The sequence below is a fragment of the Crinia signifera genome, chromosome 3 (genome assembly GCF_055691185.1).
Source record: "Crinia signifera chromosome 3, ASM5569118v1, whole genome shotgun sequence".
In the NCBI taxonomy this organism is placed as follows: Eukaryota; Metazoa; Chordata; class Amphibia; order Anura; family Myobatrachidae; genus Crinia; species Crinia signifera.
This window is the reverse complement of record NC_139219.1, coordinates 36,469,104-36,486,109: the sequence shown is the minus strand read 5'-3', so window position 1 is coordinate 36,486,109 and position 17,006 is coordinate 36,469,104. Positions and strand designations below refer to the sequence as shown.

At 46.7% G+C, this 17,006-nt stretch overlaps 1 protein-coding gene across 6 annotated transcripts in view; it reads right to left on the bottom strand.

Annotated features, from left to right (window-relative positions):
• PLCB4 (phospholipase C beta 4) overlaps positions 1 to 3,123 on the bottom strand; it is a 305,420-nt gene extending 302,297 nt beyond the window's left edge. The window contains exon 1 of one of the 6 annotated variants that reach the window (XM_083175639.1): positions 2,894 to 3,123. The gene's annotated coding sequence lies outside the window, so the exon portion shown is untranslated. The remainder of the gene's footprint in view (positions 1 to 2,893) is intronic. The other 5 variants (XM_083175638.1, XM_083175634.1, XM_083175636.1 and 2 more) reach the window with 5 other exon arrangements.
• Between the last annotated feature and the right edge of the window lie 13,883 nt (positions 3,124 to 17,006).

Below are 17,006 nucleotides of genomic sequence, written 5' to 3'. Positions count from 1 at the left end.
AATACGAAGGAAACATAAGACAAAAAGCTTAAAAATTAAAATGAAGAAAATACTCACTAAGTTCAGTCTTTCATGTCTCTTAGCTGGTAAACTGAGCACTATCCTCTGATGTAAATCCATTTATAACATAACTGAAGTGGAGTTTCATTCCCTCATCAACAATACCACTGTTGTTCCATTTTTTGAATCATAGAGGGAAATTCAATTGTTATCGGGCATATTCAATTGGATCTTGCACCCATTTATTTATTAACAGTTTCTTACATAGCGCAGCAAATTCCATTGCGCTGTACAATTGGAAACAGTGATAAAACAAACTGGAAAGTTATAGACATTCAAAAAGTAGGAGGGTCCTGCTCACAAGTTTACAATCTATACAGGATCGGATCTTGCGCCCGTCGGCAAAATCAATTAAATACTATTGCTCCTATCACTTAAAACAGGAGTGACCCCCTTCCCAACGAATACGAAGTTAACAATTTCCAAGCGACAATACAGAGATTGTCTTAGACACTGCCAATGAAACAATACAAAGTGGGTTTTTTAACCCTTTCAGTGCCAATGTTGCTGTGACAAATACATACAGATACATACAGATACAGCCAAGTCAATGAATTGAAGTTTAGTTAAATATTGCACCCTAAAAAATAAAGAACAGTCGCTGTCAGTGGCGCTGGCATTTTTAGCAGATATTTTGAGGAAGTCTCAAAGCAACCAACGTTGGCACTCAGAGGGTCAATTTTATTGGGGGAGGGGGGGTTTGCTATTGTTTTATATTTTGTGTAGATTGCTTACTAAGCACTGTAGCATTCTATAGTATTATCGTCATTTTTGTTTACTAGGAGGCATAGTCTCCTAGTAAACAAAAATGACATTTTGGTGCTGGCAGGCAAATTAAAATAATAGAATTTAGCATATTCTGTGCGCTCTTGCGCCATGTAACAGTTACTACTGTATGTTATTGGCTCCCAACCAATCATTTTTACAAGTCTAGAGATTTCCTCTTAGTACCTCGGTCACATTAATAATCATCAATGAATAATCATTCCCAGAAACTTTTATCTGACTTTAAAAGTCTCGCACGACAAACACAATATGACACATCCTGTAAACAGTGTCACCATCACCCGACGCTTTAATGTTTTTTAAATCCCCCGGTTATTCAAATAAAAGCCGCTATTTATGTCTTTGTAAATTTTAAACTCTACTTAACGTGAATTATTATTGACATTTATTAGCTGAATGTCTTCCAGGCCATATTTTTTCCCCCTAGTTGGTTGTAAGGGACTGCTCTGTAAAATAACAAAGTGACAATCAAGAGGAGCGGGAGATGGTTAGCAGGTACCATGTGGCACACGGACTGCTGTGATTCATTCTACAGTCATGTACATGCAGCAATAATAATGATAATGACAGGGATATCCCTGCCCAACACAAACACTGAACTGAAGGTGTCATTTAGGAGGCAGGCGGTGCTAGTCGTACAGTGTCCTGGGGATTTTCCTGGGATCAGGGAGGTAATGCAGTATAAAAGGGACGATTGCATGATTGTATGATTAGAGATACAAGAGATGCTGGTGACACACAAGGTGGGCAATTCTGCCAGCCGCTGTATTAGGATTCAATGTCTGCAATGCACTGAAAAATCTGTAATTAATATATATATATATATATATATATATATATACATACATACACACACACACACACACATATACACAGTATATAATCTGCAACCACTTTATAACAATATCTCTGCAACCACTTTATCACAATAATAATGCCAGGCAAATCTTGGATATGACACCTACAATCAACAAAGTTAAGCCAGCCCAGTGATACAATACAAAACTCACATGGATCATTAACTACTTGACAACCGCAAAGCAGGAGGCACATTGCTGAGATATGTTACTGGAAATGAAGCTGGAGGGGGCCACCTGGCTGACACAGACCTGCACAGGGGAGAGTGGTGCAGAGCACAGGGCGAGACAACAACACACAGGGCACAGACAACAAGGCAGGTTACCCAGCTAAGTGCTACCAGGCCCTGCGGACAGCCAGCAGCAGCTCCCAACTCATATAAAAAGAACTGGAAGGTCTGTCATCCAATCCCAGCAGCACATGATGAGAGACAGCCAGGATGCCCCCATCTATTGCAGGACAAGGCTGCTGCAAATAAATCCAGGGTGATAAATGAAGGGGGTCTCCTGGTAGCATTGCATGTACTGTACATACCACCTGGTACAGAGAAAGGATGCATGTGCATACTGTACCCCCTGGCACAGAGACGGGGTGCATGTAAAAAAAAAACTAGTACAGAGAAGGGGTGCACGTGTTTAACCCTAGTACAGAGAAGGGGTGCATGTGTTTAACCCTAGTACAGAGAATGGGTGCATATATGTATATACCTCCTAGTATATAGAAGGTGTGCATGTGCATACCCCTGGTATAGTGAAGGGGTGCATTTGTACACCCCTGATATAGAGAAGGGGTGCATGTGTATACCCCTGGTGCAGAGAAGGGGTGCATGTGTATACCCCTGGTGCAGAGAAGGGGTGCATGTGTATACCCCTGGTACAGAGAAGGGGTGCATGTGTTTACCCCTGGTACAGAGAAGGAGTGCATGTGTATACCCCTGGTATAGAGAAGGGGTGCATGTGTTTACCCCTGGTACAGAGAAGGGGTGCATGTGTATACCCCTGGTATAGAGAAGGGGTGCATGTGTATACAAAAGGGCTGCATGTGTATACCCCTGCTATAGAGAAGGTGTGCATGTGCATTCCCCCTGGTACAGAGAAGAGACACCATGCAATAGCCAGCATCAGCTGCTGCAGCCGGGATGTCAGCATGCCCAGAGCCCACCACCCAGGCACCCCATGCGGCCGCTCACCTGCTGTGACTCCAGTAACTGGTCCTCGCTCTCCGCCGGCTCCCTCTTTATATGCTCCTCTCCTTCTGCCTAATGGGGACTTGCCAGGTCCGGGAGAGGAGAGAGCCCGAGACACCCGTCTCTGGAGGGGCGTGTGCGCGCTGCTCGTACTACTATTGCTGCTGCTGCTGCTGCTGCTGGACTGGAGCCCGGGGCGGCGCGCCTAGTGCCGGGGACGCGCTCTCCGCTGCTGCTATTGCAGCGGTTGCTGCTGTTGTTGGGGCGTCGGGGACGCGCTTGCACGTACACGCGTACCGGGGCACAGGTCTCTCTGTCGCTTAGCTGTCGCCGTCCCTCCTCCCTTTCACATCCCTGGCCTGCCCTGAGTTTGTACAGGAGAAGGCTGGGAGGGTGGTAACACTAGCTGCCTATTCCTCTGACTGGCCGGGGTGGGATTTTGTGTAATATATGGCAACACTTCTCTGTCTATAATTACTAGAAAAATAATTTTATTAAATTGATTTTATATATATATATAAATATATAATGCATTGGTTTTTTTTTTTAATAATATTAGTGATTCCTCATCCTCAAGATGCTGTGCTCATGGCACAACTGTTCTCATGTCATATTCCAGGAGTAGGAAAAGGTTCGTACTCACGTCTGGGTATTATTAGGGCTGCACCGGACAGTATAATTGTTAGATTCACTGCCTCACAACACAGGTCATGTGTTTCATTCCCACCATGTCCCTAACTGTGCGGAGTTTGTATATTCTCCCCGTGCTTGCGTGGGTTTCCTCCGGGTACTCCGGTTTCCTCCCACAATCCAAAAAATATACTGGTAGGTTAATTGGCTCCCAGTTAAATTAATCCTAGAATGAATGTCTGTGCGTGTACATGTGGTCAGGAATATAGACTGTAATCACTGGGGCAGGGAGGGCTGTGAATGTTTAAATGCTCTCTGGAAAGCGCTGTGGAATATGTGTGCGCTATACAGGGGTAAAAGTGAGGGGGAACTCGTGGAACTCAGTTCCCCCACCTTTAATGGTAGGGGGAACTGAGTTCCACCTCCACCATAGCCCTCGACAGTAATTCCAACAGAAATGCCTTTCCCAGCGGCTTCCTTTTCTGGCACTGCGTATGTGATGTCATGCTGTCAACACTGCTGAGGTGAAGATGAGACGAGAGGTAGCTGCTGGATGGAAAGGGTCAGTCACAGATATGTGTCATTTGTCAGATACATGAAATGGGCACTTACTGTGGACATTTTTTGTTAGGGGTACTACTGATGTTGGCATTATGTGTACAAGCAATACTACTGTAGGCATTATGTGCAAGAGATACTACTGTGTGCATACATGTAAAAGAGACACTTATGTGTCATAATGTGAATAAGGGACACTACTTTGTGCTGTAATATGAATCAGAGTCACTACATGTGGTGTAATGTGAATATGATTGTGCTACTGTGTTGAATAATTTGAATTGGGAGTACTATTTTGAGATCACTGGGCCTTATTCTGCTCGATACGGTGGGATCGTATACCGGCGGATCGTTTTTTTTTTTTCAACTGCGCATGCGTAGCTTTCGCAATGCGCAGGTGCGGCGACCTCACACCGCTCACGGATGGGTCTCTTCGTGCGAAAAAACCTGTCCGCAAGAGTGCATTTTGGCCCAAAAACAGGTGGACGCCAAAAATAGCTCCGGACCACCCCTAGAGATACCGTATGAGAGTGGACGCCTGGGTCTGCTAATTAACGCTGATTACTACTGTACACCTGAATGTAACTAATAAGCAATGAGGGTTAAAATGATGTTTTATTAGGGTGTTTATTAGGGTACATAATTGAGTTAATAGAAAACAATTATTGAATAACAGTTTGAATAATTAATTAATTGTCTTAATTATAGTTCAAAGGCAAGATTTTCAGTGCCATATATGTGAAGGCTATGCCACCGTGCACGGACGTACGCTCACTCTAACGATCGTTGACACACGCTGTGGCGCTGCACTGTGGCGTACGCTCAGATATACGGAAGATGTCGGTGTGAAAATGGACGAGACCCGTCCATATACGGTGGCGTACGCTCTGTTGTACGCCAGTTAACGGCGTCTAAGAGGAAACCCGTCCATATACAGTGGCATACGCTCAAGTGTACGCCACTCCCCATTGTCAGTGTTTGTCCGTATGCGGCTGTTCTGTGGGCGGACTTACACTCACCGTCCGCGTACGGGAAACATACGGTGAAACGGACCGTACGTACGTTGCACCGACCGAACCAGAATAAGGCCCACTGTCCCTTTATAAAGTATAAGAGGTATGGCACAAATTTCGTAGTTTGCATGAAGTGCCAAAAACCCTGGCAGTACTCGCGGCTCCACCTAATTGGGCGGGAGTCCGTGGCAGGGGACATGAGTTCCATCACCTCTCTGGGACCACTTTAAGCCCTGGCGCTATATAACTACTGTGACTGGTTATAGTACTAGTTATTGTGTATAGTGCAGCACATTTACTGTACATAGAGATTGTGGATATTCCCTGCCCCAGTGCAGTTTACAATCTATTCCCTGCCACAGGTACATGCATACACACTAGGGTTTATTGTTGGGGGAAGCCATGTATATTTTCATTTTGTGGAAGGAAATCTGAACACCTGGAGGAATCCTATGTAAGTACGGATGGGATATACAAACGCCACCCAGTTAGGACTAAGGTACAGTAGGAATCAAACCTGTTTATAAAAACCTTAAGGCCCCCATACACATATGTGACTTCTTGGAAGCAGAAGTTGCATACAATTTACCTTGAACTTATCGTTAGCTTCCCGGGGGTGGCAGGATCGCATACAATACATCAGTGGTTTCTAATCTGGGCTACTCGTATACCTGGAGGTAGTCTACAGACCATTTGGGGATACACAAAAATAATATTGGTAATGGCAAAAGAAGTCTTCAGTTGCCATGGAGATGAACCATGTTGCTTCACTTCAGTGGATTTTTCAAATTGAGAGGAGGGTACTCATAAATGAAAAGCCTAATAAAGGGGTATGGGAACCGCTGCGATACATTGTGTACCTTTTTCAGATCCATTCGTTTTTCCATGTGTCAACCAATATTAGTTGACTCATTGACTCAATGTATTTCTGTGAGCCACAGGAGTGAATTAGATGCAGGCACATGGCGACTGGATCATGCCAATCGCCATGTACTGTATGTCGCACATGGCGATTGGTGCGTCAACAATGAGCGTGGCTTCATCTGTACTTACAGGGAGAGTGTGTCTTCATCTCGCCCACTAGTACTGTTATTATTATTACTATTATTAATATTGTTACTGCTGCAATATATTTGTATTATGTCATTTATATTTGCAATAAATAGTCATCTATATTTTGCTTGGTACTTTTTTGGTCACATTTTTTGATTGTTGAAGCATGCAAACAACTCATCAATACTGTATATATATACAGGATCGTAGAGAGCAGGCAATGCTAAAAAGTGGCATAATATGAATTGTTGGCACTGTGGGTATAATCTGTACCCTATAGGGCACGACTATGGGGCATACATTGGGCTCCTCTGTGTAGGGTTACCACCAGTCTGGGATTACTCCGGACAGTCCCGTAATTAAGACCGGCGTCCGGAGTCCGGAGGGATGGTGTTCCCAGACCATACAATGTCCGGGAATCGGCATCTTCATGGTTAAAGTTTATTTGGAGGCGGAGCGCCTCAGCCGGCCCACCTTGCCTGATTGAAGGAGACATCTTTGTCCTGCGGTGCACTAAGCCACCTCTTGCCGCACATTTAACATTGACAGTGGCGGGTGGGCGGGCACCGATATACAGAGGCTCTTTCCTCCTGACCGCCTCCCGAAGCCCCACTCCGATCTCGCTGACAGGATATAACCCCTGGCATAGGGCATATAATCCCTGGCATAGGGCATATAACCCCTGGCATAGGGCATATAATCCCTGGCATAGGGCATATAACCCCTGGCATAGGGCATATAATCCCTGGCATAGAGCATATAACCCCTGGCAGAGAGCATATAACCCCTGGCAGAGAGCATATAACCCCTGGCATAGGGCATATAACCCCTGGCAGAGATCATATAATCCCTGGCATAGGGCGTATAACCCCTGGCTCCCACACTTTCATCCTGGTTCCTACATTAAAAAAAAAAATTGCCAAGCCCTGGCATAATGTGTAATGGGCACTCCCCCCTTGGCAACGAGCAAGTACCCCCTGGCAGGCATCATATAACCCCTGGCATAGAGCACATAACCCCTGGCAGAGAGCATATAACCCCTGGTATAGAGCATATAACCCCTGGCATAGGTCATATAACCCCTGGCAGACGGCATATAACCCCTGGCAGAGAGCATATAACCCCTGGCATAGGGCATATAACCCCTGGCATAGGGCATATAATCCCTGGCAGAGAGCATATAACCCCTGGCATAGAGCATATACAGTAATCCCTGGCATAGGGCATATAACCCCTGGCTCCCACACTTTCATCCTGGTTCCTACATTTTTTTTATAATTTGCCAAACCCTGGCATAGGGCGGGATGTATTACTATTCATCGCCGCCCTTCGCCTGACAGCCGCCGCGATGCTGCCGCATATGTACTAACATATGCGGATAGCATCGGGTTGCGGTGACGGAGACCCCCGCGATACCTGTGATGTGGTCTGCGGGGGTCTCCGTCACATCCCGGCGGCTGCCAGTGTCCCCCTGCGTCTCCTCCTCCCCCCTCACACAGGTGTGGGATCTGTGTGAGGGGTGATAATCATCTGAGTGAGGAGAAAAGGAGCCCATACACGGCCCGTTGTGGACCGGCTCCGTTCTGTAGTACGGTAAAAAAAAGTATGTGCTGCACATACTTTTTGTACTAGCTACACATCGCATCGGATCGCATTGCATGCACACTGCATGCACAAGGCATGCGATCCGATGCAATGCGTGCTATTTAAGTCCCAAACCGATCCGTTAAACGGACCGTGTATGGGCAGCTAAAAAGCGGTGTGAGAGAGGAGAGCTGTGTGAAAGGGGGATCTGTGAGAAATCATGGGAGCTGTGTATGGGGGATCATCTGAGTGAGGAGCAAGCATGGTGTTGGGAATCTGCGAGAGGTGGTGTTCATGGAAGCTGTGTATGAGGGGATCTGTCAGAGGTGGTGATCATCATCTGAGTGAGAGGGACAGCTTTGTGAGAGAAATCTGTGTGGCATGGGGATCTGTGTGGGGTGCGGATCTGTGTGAGTAAGGATCACCGAGTGAGGATGTAGAGTGATATAAGAAGAGGAGCTTTCTGTGCGAGCTAGGATCTGTGGGAGGAGGAGGGAACATAATTTTTGTAAGGGGCAGACCGATGTGAGGAGAAAAAGCAGTGTGTTTAGGGCAGGGTTGCCGACTTTCAAAAAATCCTCTCCGGGAGAAGCCCGGAGAGGAATCTTGCATTACGAGTTTTGGGGGCGGGGGCTTAACAGTGATGTCATTAAGCCCCACCCCCATTACGGCAAATAGCCGAAATAACTGATATCCATGGAGGGGGCGGGGCTAAAATGACACGATTGTGCCGTTTTAGCTCCGCCCCCTTCCCTGAGACCCGCGGATTGCGGCATATAAATGCCGCGATCGGGGGCTCAATGGGGGTCCCCCTGATTCCGGGAAGGTTGCCCACCCTTCCGGGGGCCGGGAGGAAGGACCCGATTTTCGGGAGACTCCCGCAAATTACGGGAGGGTCGGCAACCCTGGTTTAGGGATCTGTGTGGGAGTAGCTCTATGTGTGTGTGTGTGTGGGGGGGGTTTGATCTATGGAAGGAAGAGCTGTGTGATGGGATGGCAGTGTGACAGAGAGAGCTGTGTGAGGGGGGATCTGTGTAATGGGATGTTTTGTGAGGGGGAGGGCTGTATGAGGTGAGGGAGCTGTGTGAGATGGAGGAGCTGTGTGAAGGGGATATCTATGTGAAGGAATAAGTTGTGTGAGGGGGATAGCTGTATGAGGTGGGGGGAGCTGTGTGAGATGGGGGAGCTGTGTGAGGGGGAGATCTACGTGAAGGAATAAGTTGTGTGAGGGGGATAGCTGTATGAGGTGGGGGGAGCTGTATGAGGTGGGGGGAGCTGTATGAGGTGAGGGGAGCGGTGTGAGATGGAGGAGCTGTGTGAGGGGGATATCTATGTGAAGGAATAAGTTGTGTGAGGGGGATATCTATGTGAAGGAATAAGTTGTGTAAGGGGGATATCTATGTGAAGGAATAAGTTGTGTGAGGGGGATATCTATGTGAAGGAATAAGTTGTGTGAGGGGGATAGCTGTATGAGGTGGGGGAGCTGTGCGAGATGGAGGAGCTGTGTGAGGGGGATAGCTGTATGAGGTGGGGGGAGCTGTGTGAGATGGAGGAGCTGTGTGAGGGGGAGATCTACGTGAAGGAATAAGTTGGGTGAGGGGGATAGCTGTATGAGGGGAATCGGTACATCTGCCAGACCAGACTTAGGTCTACAGTCATTAGACTTGGCCCATGGCGACCTTAAGTCATGTCGACCTTGACCCATGTCGACCTTTAACCCTGTTGACCTTGGGACCAGTCGACCTTCCTGGGTCGGCCTAATGACTGACGACCTAAGTGTGGTCTGACAGATGACCGTTTCCCGCAGTGGTGTAGCTATAGCTCCGCAGCCCCCGCGGTGGCGGGGAGGCGGAGAGAACATGTGGGCGCCGGGGGTCTGCGGGGCTATAGTTACGACTTACCCGCTGCTGTCTGGTGGCCTGCCATCACGGTCCTGACTCTCCTGGCGCCGGCTCCTGCTGCTATAATGAAAACACTTGGAAAATGGCTGCCCCCGTACTGCAGACAGTTTTCTGTCTGCAGTATGGGGGCAGCCATTTTCTAAGAGTCAGTTTTCATTCTAGCAGCAGGAGCCGGCGACAGGAGAGACGGGACCGTGACCGCAGATGCCGGCGGGCAGGTAAGGTCATGATGGGGGGGCGCCGAGGGGAGGGAGGGGAGGCGAAGTGAGGGGGGCGCCGATAATTTTGCAGCGGGGGGGGGGGATTAGGTAGTTACGCCACTGGTTTCCCGTATGAGGTGGGGGGAGCTGTATGAGGTGAGGGGAGCGGTGTGAGATGGGGGAAGCTGTGTGAGGGGGACGATCTTTGTGAGGTGGGACGAGCTGTGTGAATTAGGATGATCATCTTTGTGATGGGGTATAGCTGTGTTAACTATTGACCAGCTTATTATAGATTAAAATGCAATAACATAACAGGATTGCTGGTACAGTATGTGCTACGTTAGCTGCAACCTTAGGATGCAAAGTGGTTAGGCTTGGTTTGTGACCTGGTAGCATTCTTCTGATCAGGACACAAAGTGGACAGACAGACATGGGTGCCCACAGGGCAATTCACATGAGTTATTTTGTAGCGTAAAAGGTGATATATGGAGCAGTATGTGGTTCACATTAGTGTAAAACTAATCTATCTACCTTTCAACGTTTCGGTACTTGTTTCCTAGCACGGAGCCCATCGCATTGTATACCATAAGACTAAATATGGTATGCGATGCGATGCTGCGCGATGTTGTACAATATCAAATTGTATGGCATTGTATGCCATACAATGGCATACAATGCGATGGTATACGATTTTTTATTGTACAACCACCCAGACCCACTATCAACGCCAACCCGAAGCGTGGTGAGCGCAGTGAGCCCGCGAGGGGCGGCGGTACGCGTCCTCCGACCTTTTTCATACCCCCACTATCCACGTCGGCGTGGAGTTGATTTTATATAGTGTGGCGAGCGCAGTGAGCCACCGAGCCCGAAGCTTGGCGAGCACAGCGAGCCCCGCGAGGGGCCGCGGAATACAAGGTCCCCGTGGGTTTGCACGGGGGGACCGATGTTTTGTACAGACGCATTTCTGTGCATGTGCAGACGCAGGGTGCAAGCAGGCACGGCAGTGGGGGGCATAGCCCATGGGAACGCCCAGCGTTTCATGGGCGTTCCCATTAATACACTAATTCCCTAGTTCCTAGGGAAATCCAGCGATTACGAGGGATCGGAGTGGGGGGGGGGATTCGCAGCGTTGCATGCGGACCAGAATAAAGTCCTATGTGTGCGCTATTTCATGTGAGCGCTGATTTCATGTGACGTCGGCCCCAGCTGGGAACGCCAAGCCTATGTTCCCAGGGGCCGCCTATAAAACTGTGGCCATTTCCCTCTTTGCTTGGCAATTTTCACATCTATTTTTGACAAATTCACTTGGCACTCAAAGGGTTAATAACATGCAGAGGTCTTACAAGCTCCACACAGATTGGGCCATGGCCAGGGATCAAATGTATGACCCCAGTGCTGTGAGGCAACAATGCAAACTTACCTAGAGGCTTCCTCTATTAGATAAGCTCAGAGAGGATGTGAACGTAGGCAGAGATGAGGGCGGGGCTGGGCTAGGCATAAAACTCTTTGATATAAAACTACGCAATTCACGCATATTTGAGTAGACGCTGCCTTAAAAAGATTACCATAGCACATAGTGACCTCCCCTCCTGCATTCTGCAGGAGACTCCCTGAAATAGCAGCAATCTCCCTCTCTCCCTCATTAGTCTAGCAATCTCCCTCATGTCACCTAGCCCACATTACACTGTTACATCATAGTGACCTCCCCTCCTGCATTCTGCAGGAGACTCCCTGACATAGCAGCAATCTCCCTCTCTCCCTCATTAGTCTAGCAATCTCCCTCATGTCACCTAGCCCACATTACACTGTTACAGTTTTGAGGACAAAAGGAATGAACGATAGATACATTTACACTGAATCATCAGCACCATTTCCCAGCACTTTACCTACATTTGTATATAAGTCATAAAAGATTCCCCTCAGATGTAGCAGGACACACCCACGCTTCTAGGTGGTGTAATGTTCACAATCTCTTTTCACAACCTCTCCATATATGGAACTAGACACGCCCTTTGGGTGGAGCATGACACGCCCCCTTAATGGGGTGCTGTGTAAATTTCTACTACCAACTATAATCTCCCTGAAACTAGTTTTCAAAAGCTGGCAAGTATGCCATAGAATCATGTCATTAGGCCCCGACCCCTCCTCAGTGGTCACTGATTCCCATTATACTTCTCCACTAGGAAGTAGGCAGGATTTATGAGGAGTGTCCACTCTTCTGGAGCTGTGGTGGAATAGCCCAAAATGCTAACCACTGTGCTACTGTACTGCCTACGGTAGCTCTGCCAACCCTTTAACTTATACATACCTGTTTTATATGGGAAAACAATAATAGTGGAATGCTCTGTTAACATTATGGAGACAGTGGAGAAGTGGGAGTGTGCCGCTGATGGAGGAAATTGTCCTTCCTTCCTCCTAGCTTAGCTGTATCTGGACAGGTTACACCATTTTGTTTCTGAAACCCCCTCAGGACAAGCAAGAAAACAGAACCCACAGGTCTAATGATACTGCCGGCTTGTAATTAGAGTTCCACTTACAGGTGACTTTGCTGGACGCGCCTACCTTCCTGCAGCCTTTATAATATACACTGATTTTCCCTTTCAGCTCCCATGCATTCTTTATAACTCTGTATTTCTCTCACATAGACGTGTGTTCTATTGCTGCCATGTAATGCGACACAACTGTGGTCTCTACTCAGGAAGAAGTTATACCCATAGGACAGCTTTTTGCCTTATCCTCCGGCAACTATGCATTATACAATATGTACATGGCTGTAGAGAACTAGACAAAGGTAAAAAGACAAAATAATGAATCTACTGAAATTTGCAGCAGTGCACCAATAATTCAGGATTATACGTAAAGCTTTGTAGCCATATATGGCCATACATTTTATATTTTTCGAATTTACTATGGCCGATATACTATTCCAGGCTAGGCATATTTATATTTTTGAAATGGGAATGCATATGCCATCGAAAGAATACGAGTCGTAATTTAATTTACAAAACGGCCATATGTCACACTAGTAAGCCCGCTTGAATTATTGCCTCTGTGATTGCGTGTGTTTGTGCATGTGTGAGAGAGAAAGATGCAGGGTGGCATTTAATAGGATGCGATTTTTAGTCACTTTCCAAAATCGCACATTATCGCACTTTTCAAAATCACAGTTTTTGCCGCAAGTTTGCATATTTAATGAGATGTGAGTTCCGGGCAAAAACTTAAAAAATGCGATATTAAGTCATGATGAAGATGTGCGATTTTTAGTCATGAAAAATACTGGATGCCTTATTTTTTTGCTGCAACATAGATATCAGTTTGAAGTACACCCCCAACCACATCTAACTCTCTCTGCACATGTTACATCTGCCCCACCTGCAGTGCACATGGTTTTGTCCATTAGAGAGTGATTGTGCCTTTCCGAGTGAATCAGAATAAGCCCCTTTATTCGGTAAATTCCTTCACTAATCACAAATCCAGAAACCAAGCAAGAGAACGTAGCGCATCACACTTAAGGCCCATACGCACTGGGAGACTTTGAGCTGAAAGCCGCTAAAAACAGCATGTGTGAACAGCTTTCTGCTCAAAGCCGCTCAGTGTGTATGGCCCGGCGATGAGCGCTGCTGCACGCTCCCACATCATCACCAGGATAGCCGCTCATCTGCTGGTAATATCAGCAGATGAGCGGCTTTGAGGACGGCTTTGCATAACACTGCGCTATGCAAAGCCGTCCTCTCCCCGCTGACTATGCCGGGCAGGGGGAAAGCCGCTCAGTGTGTATTCACTGAGCGGCTTTCCCCCCAGCGATGACAGCGGTCATCGTTGTCCATACACGCTGGGCATAGTCGCCCATAGTCGCCTAGTGTGTATGGTTTTTGTCTGCACACCTAACTAGTTGCCATAAGACTGAATCGTGGGTCTATATGATAAGCCTTTGAGAGAGCTAAAGTAAAGAGAGCTAACCAACCAACCAGCTCATATCTACCATGTTACAGGCTGTGTTACAAATTACAGTAAGGATCTGGTTGTCTAGTAATTTATCTCTGTCCCCTTTATCTCTGTACAAGCTAGGGCTTAATGTCACCCAAAGCCATCTAGAGCTAACATCACCAGGAGCTTCTGGTCTTTGTTTCTTTATGGATGGTCTTTGAAGATTTAGTTCTACATGTGTTCGTATTTTCTTTCGCTAAAAGAGCCATTTTCTGTTAATGTACAAGACTGCAAATTGTCAAAATACCACAGCAGCCACCAATCAAAACAAATATTGCCAATTGGCCTTCATTTTCCAGCATGCTCTAGGAGTTTGAGAAAATTCTGTACATTGAATGTGCTGATAAACACGGCTAGGTATGCTTTGTATCCTGTGGGGATACTTCTATTATTATGTCATTAACATTTTTGTATATTTCATCACTTTCCCATAACATATTGTAACGTGTATCTCTGCTGATCACAGACTACATTTGTTATATTTTGCCTCATGTTCATTTTAGATTAGAGACCAATTAGCATTTTACAGCATCAAGTTAGCTATTTAACATGGGGCCTAAATCAGATCTGAACGCAGGGCACTTTTTGTTTTTTAGCAAATGGACAAAACCAAGATTCACTGCAGGTGGGGCAGATGTAACGTGCAGAGAGCGAGAGAGTATTGGATGAGTTATTTGTAAAGTTCTTCGGGTGACTGCCAGATGGCTGTGCCAATACAACTTGATGACAGAACCATTACTTATATACTTGTGCTACAGCGCCAGCTGGGCAGCCAAAAGCCAAAGTCTCCTTCACCCGCCACAAGCATTAGATCCTACCTGCCAGTTGTATAACTTCCATTACATGCACATGGGCAGTAGGACTGACGCATCCTTGAGTGCCCATACACGCCCATACATCGGCAGCATGGATGGTGTAATGGTTAGCATTACTGCCTCACAGCGCTGAGGTCATGCGTGATCCCCACCATGGCTCTAACTGTGCAGAGTTTGTATATACTCCCCGTGCTTGCGTGGGTTTTCTCCGGGTACTCCGGCTTCCTCCCACAATCCAAAAATATACTGGTAGGTTAATTGGCTTCCAAAAAATTAACCCTAGAATGTCTGTGTGTGCGTGTAGCGCCCCTGTCATTTACCGCACGCTGGCTCCTTCATACATGGGGGAGAAGTGGTATCAGTGCACATAATGTGCGCTGATACCCCTTCTCCTTCATAATAGCGCTGTCCCTGCTGTTAGCTCTGGGCAGCGCTGGGGATCTCGCATGAGCAGCGAGATCCTGCGCATGCCCAGTCGAGCCTGTCGGGGGACACGAGACAGGAGGGGACATCGCTGGAGGAGGGAGTTAGCGCTCCCCAGTTTCGGCAGACAAGATGTTAATGCATCTCGTCGATGTCCCTTCCTGCTTCGCCTCGCTAATGAGGCGAAGCAGGAAGTATTATAGCGGCGAGATAAGCGCCGCTATAATACATCTGCCCCTATGTTACATGTGTGACCAGCTTAATTAGCACTATCGACAAAGGTTGATGCTCAAACCAGGCTGAAAATAGGTACAAAACCATTGCTGAAAATAATTGGCATATATCACTCCAATCGCTTCTAACACTAAGCTCTGGTAGAACATTGAAGTGTATGTATATCGGCTAATGTGATGGAAGCTTTGTTTTGTATAAGGTTAGTTTTTATTAGTCAACCTTTCAGGAAAATACAGAACTTGTATTACAGAACATGAAATCCGAGAAACAAAACGACAGCCTTCAAAAAAGAATATATAGGGGTTTATTCTAGTTCATTCTTTCTGACAAAATCCTTCTTAGATGGACAAAACCATGTGCACTGCAGGGGGGCAGATGTAACATGTGCAGAGAGAATTAGATTTGGGTGAGTTATTGTGTTTCTATGCAGGGAAAATACTGACTGCATGATTTTACACTGCAATATAGATCTCACTTTGAAGAAAAACCCCACCCAAATCTAATTCTCTCTGCACAAGTTACATCTGCCCCACCCGCAGTGCACATGGTTATGTCCATCTAAGAAGGATTTTGTCAGAAAGAATGAACTAGAATAACCCCCATAGTGTCTGTCTTAATTTTACTAATGACCCTTTCTTAAATAGCCAAGATACAGTATAGCCTATGGCAATGCTACTACGTAAAACATTAGAAACATTCAGTAATACTTTAGCTGCATTATTTCCAAGCATACAGTTATAAAATTGCTTTAAATGGACAGCATCAAGAGGGTGTGTCTAAATATCAACATCATAGTTTTGATGTTGACATTGTTGAAATGTCAACAATGGACATGTTGTGAGCCGCAGAATGACGACATATGGCATGGCGACATTATGCAATGAACAGTGTGTTAGGGTTATGCTACAGAAGTGGAAGGTAAGAGTTAGGCACCAGGGGGATGGTTTAGGATAGGTACCAGGGGTAGGGTTAAGTTTAGGCTATGAGAGGGTAAGGTTAGGTTTAGGCACTGCAATGAGGGTTTGGGTTAGCTTATGGAAGGGATGGGTTATGGTTGGGCAACATGGGTATGGCTAGGGTAAGGCACCCAGGGAAGAGAGTTTTGCGGATATAGGAGGGTAGATTTAGGGTTAGAGCTCAGCTATGGGAGGGTAGGGTTAGGCACAGTTAGGGTTATGGTATGGGAGGGTAGGGTTAGACTTAGGCAAGATGGGGTGAGTTAAGGCCCCCTTACACTTGTTCAACTTATTGTTCAACAAATTGAACCTGATTGACTCGAGATTTATCCTATGTGCAGGAGGTTCAATCTCTTCCAATCTCTTGGTTATACCCAATGGCACAGGATTGTGGATTGTGTCCAACACATCAGGCACATAAGATTTTGTCAGATAAAATGACTCAAATTGGATTAAATCTCACAAAATCTCACAAGTGTAAGGGGCCCTTTAGGCTACAGAAGGAAAAGGTTAAGGCACCAGGAGGAGGATTAGGGTAAGGCTATGGAAGGGGGTGGGCTAGGGTTAGGGTTGGGCACCAGGAGGATGGTTAGGTTTAGGAGATGCAAGGGTAGGGTTAGTGTTAGGCACCAGGAGGAGGGTTAGGGTTGGGAACAGGCGGGTGGTTTGGGATAGGCACCAGGGGGATGGTTAGGTTTAGGCTATGGGATGGTAGGGTTAGGCTACATGGGGAGAGTTGGGGTTAGGTTATGCAAGGGTAGA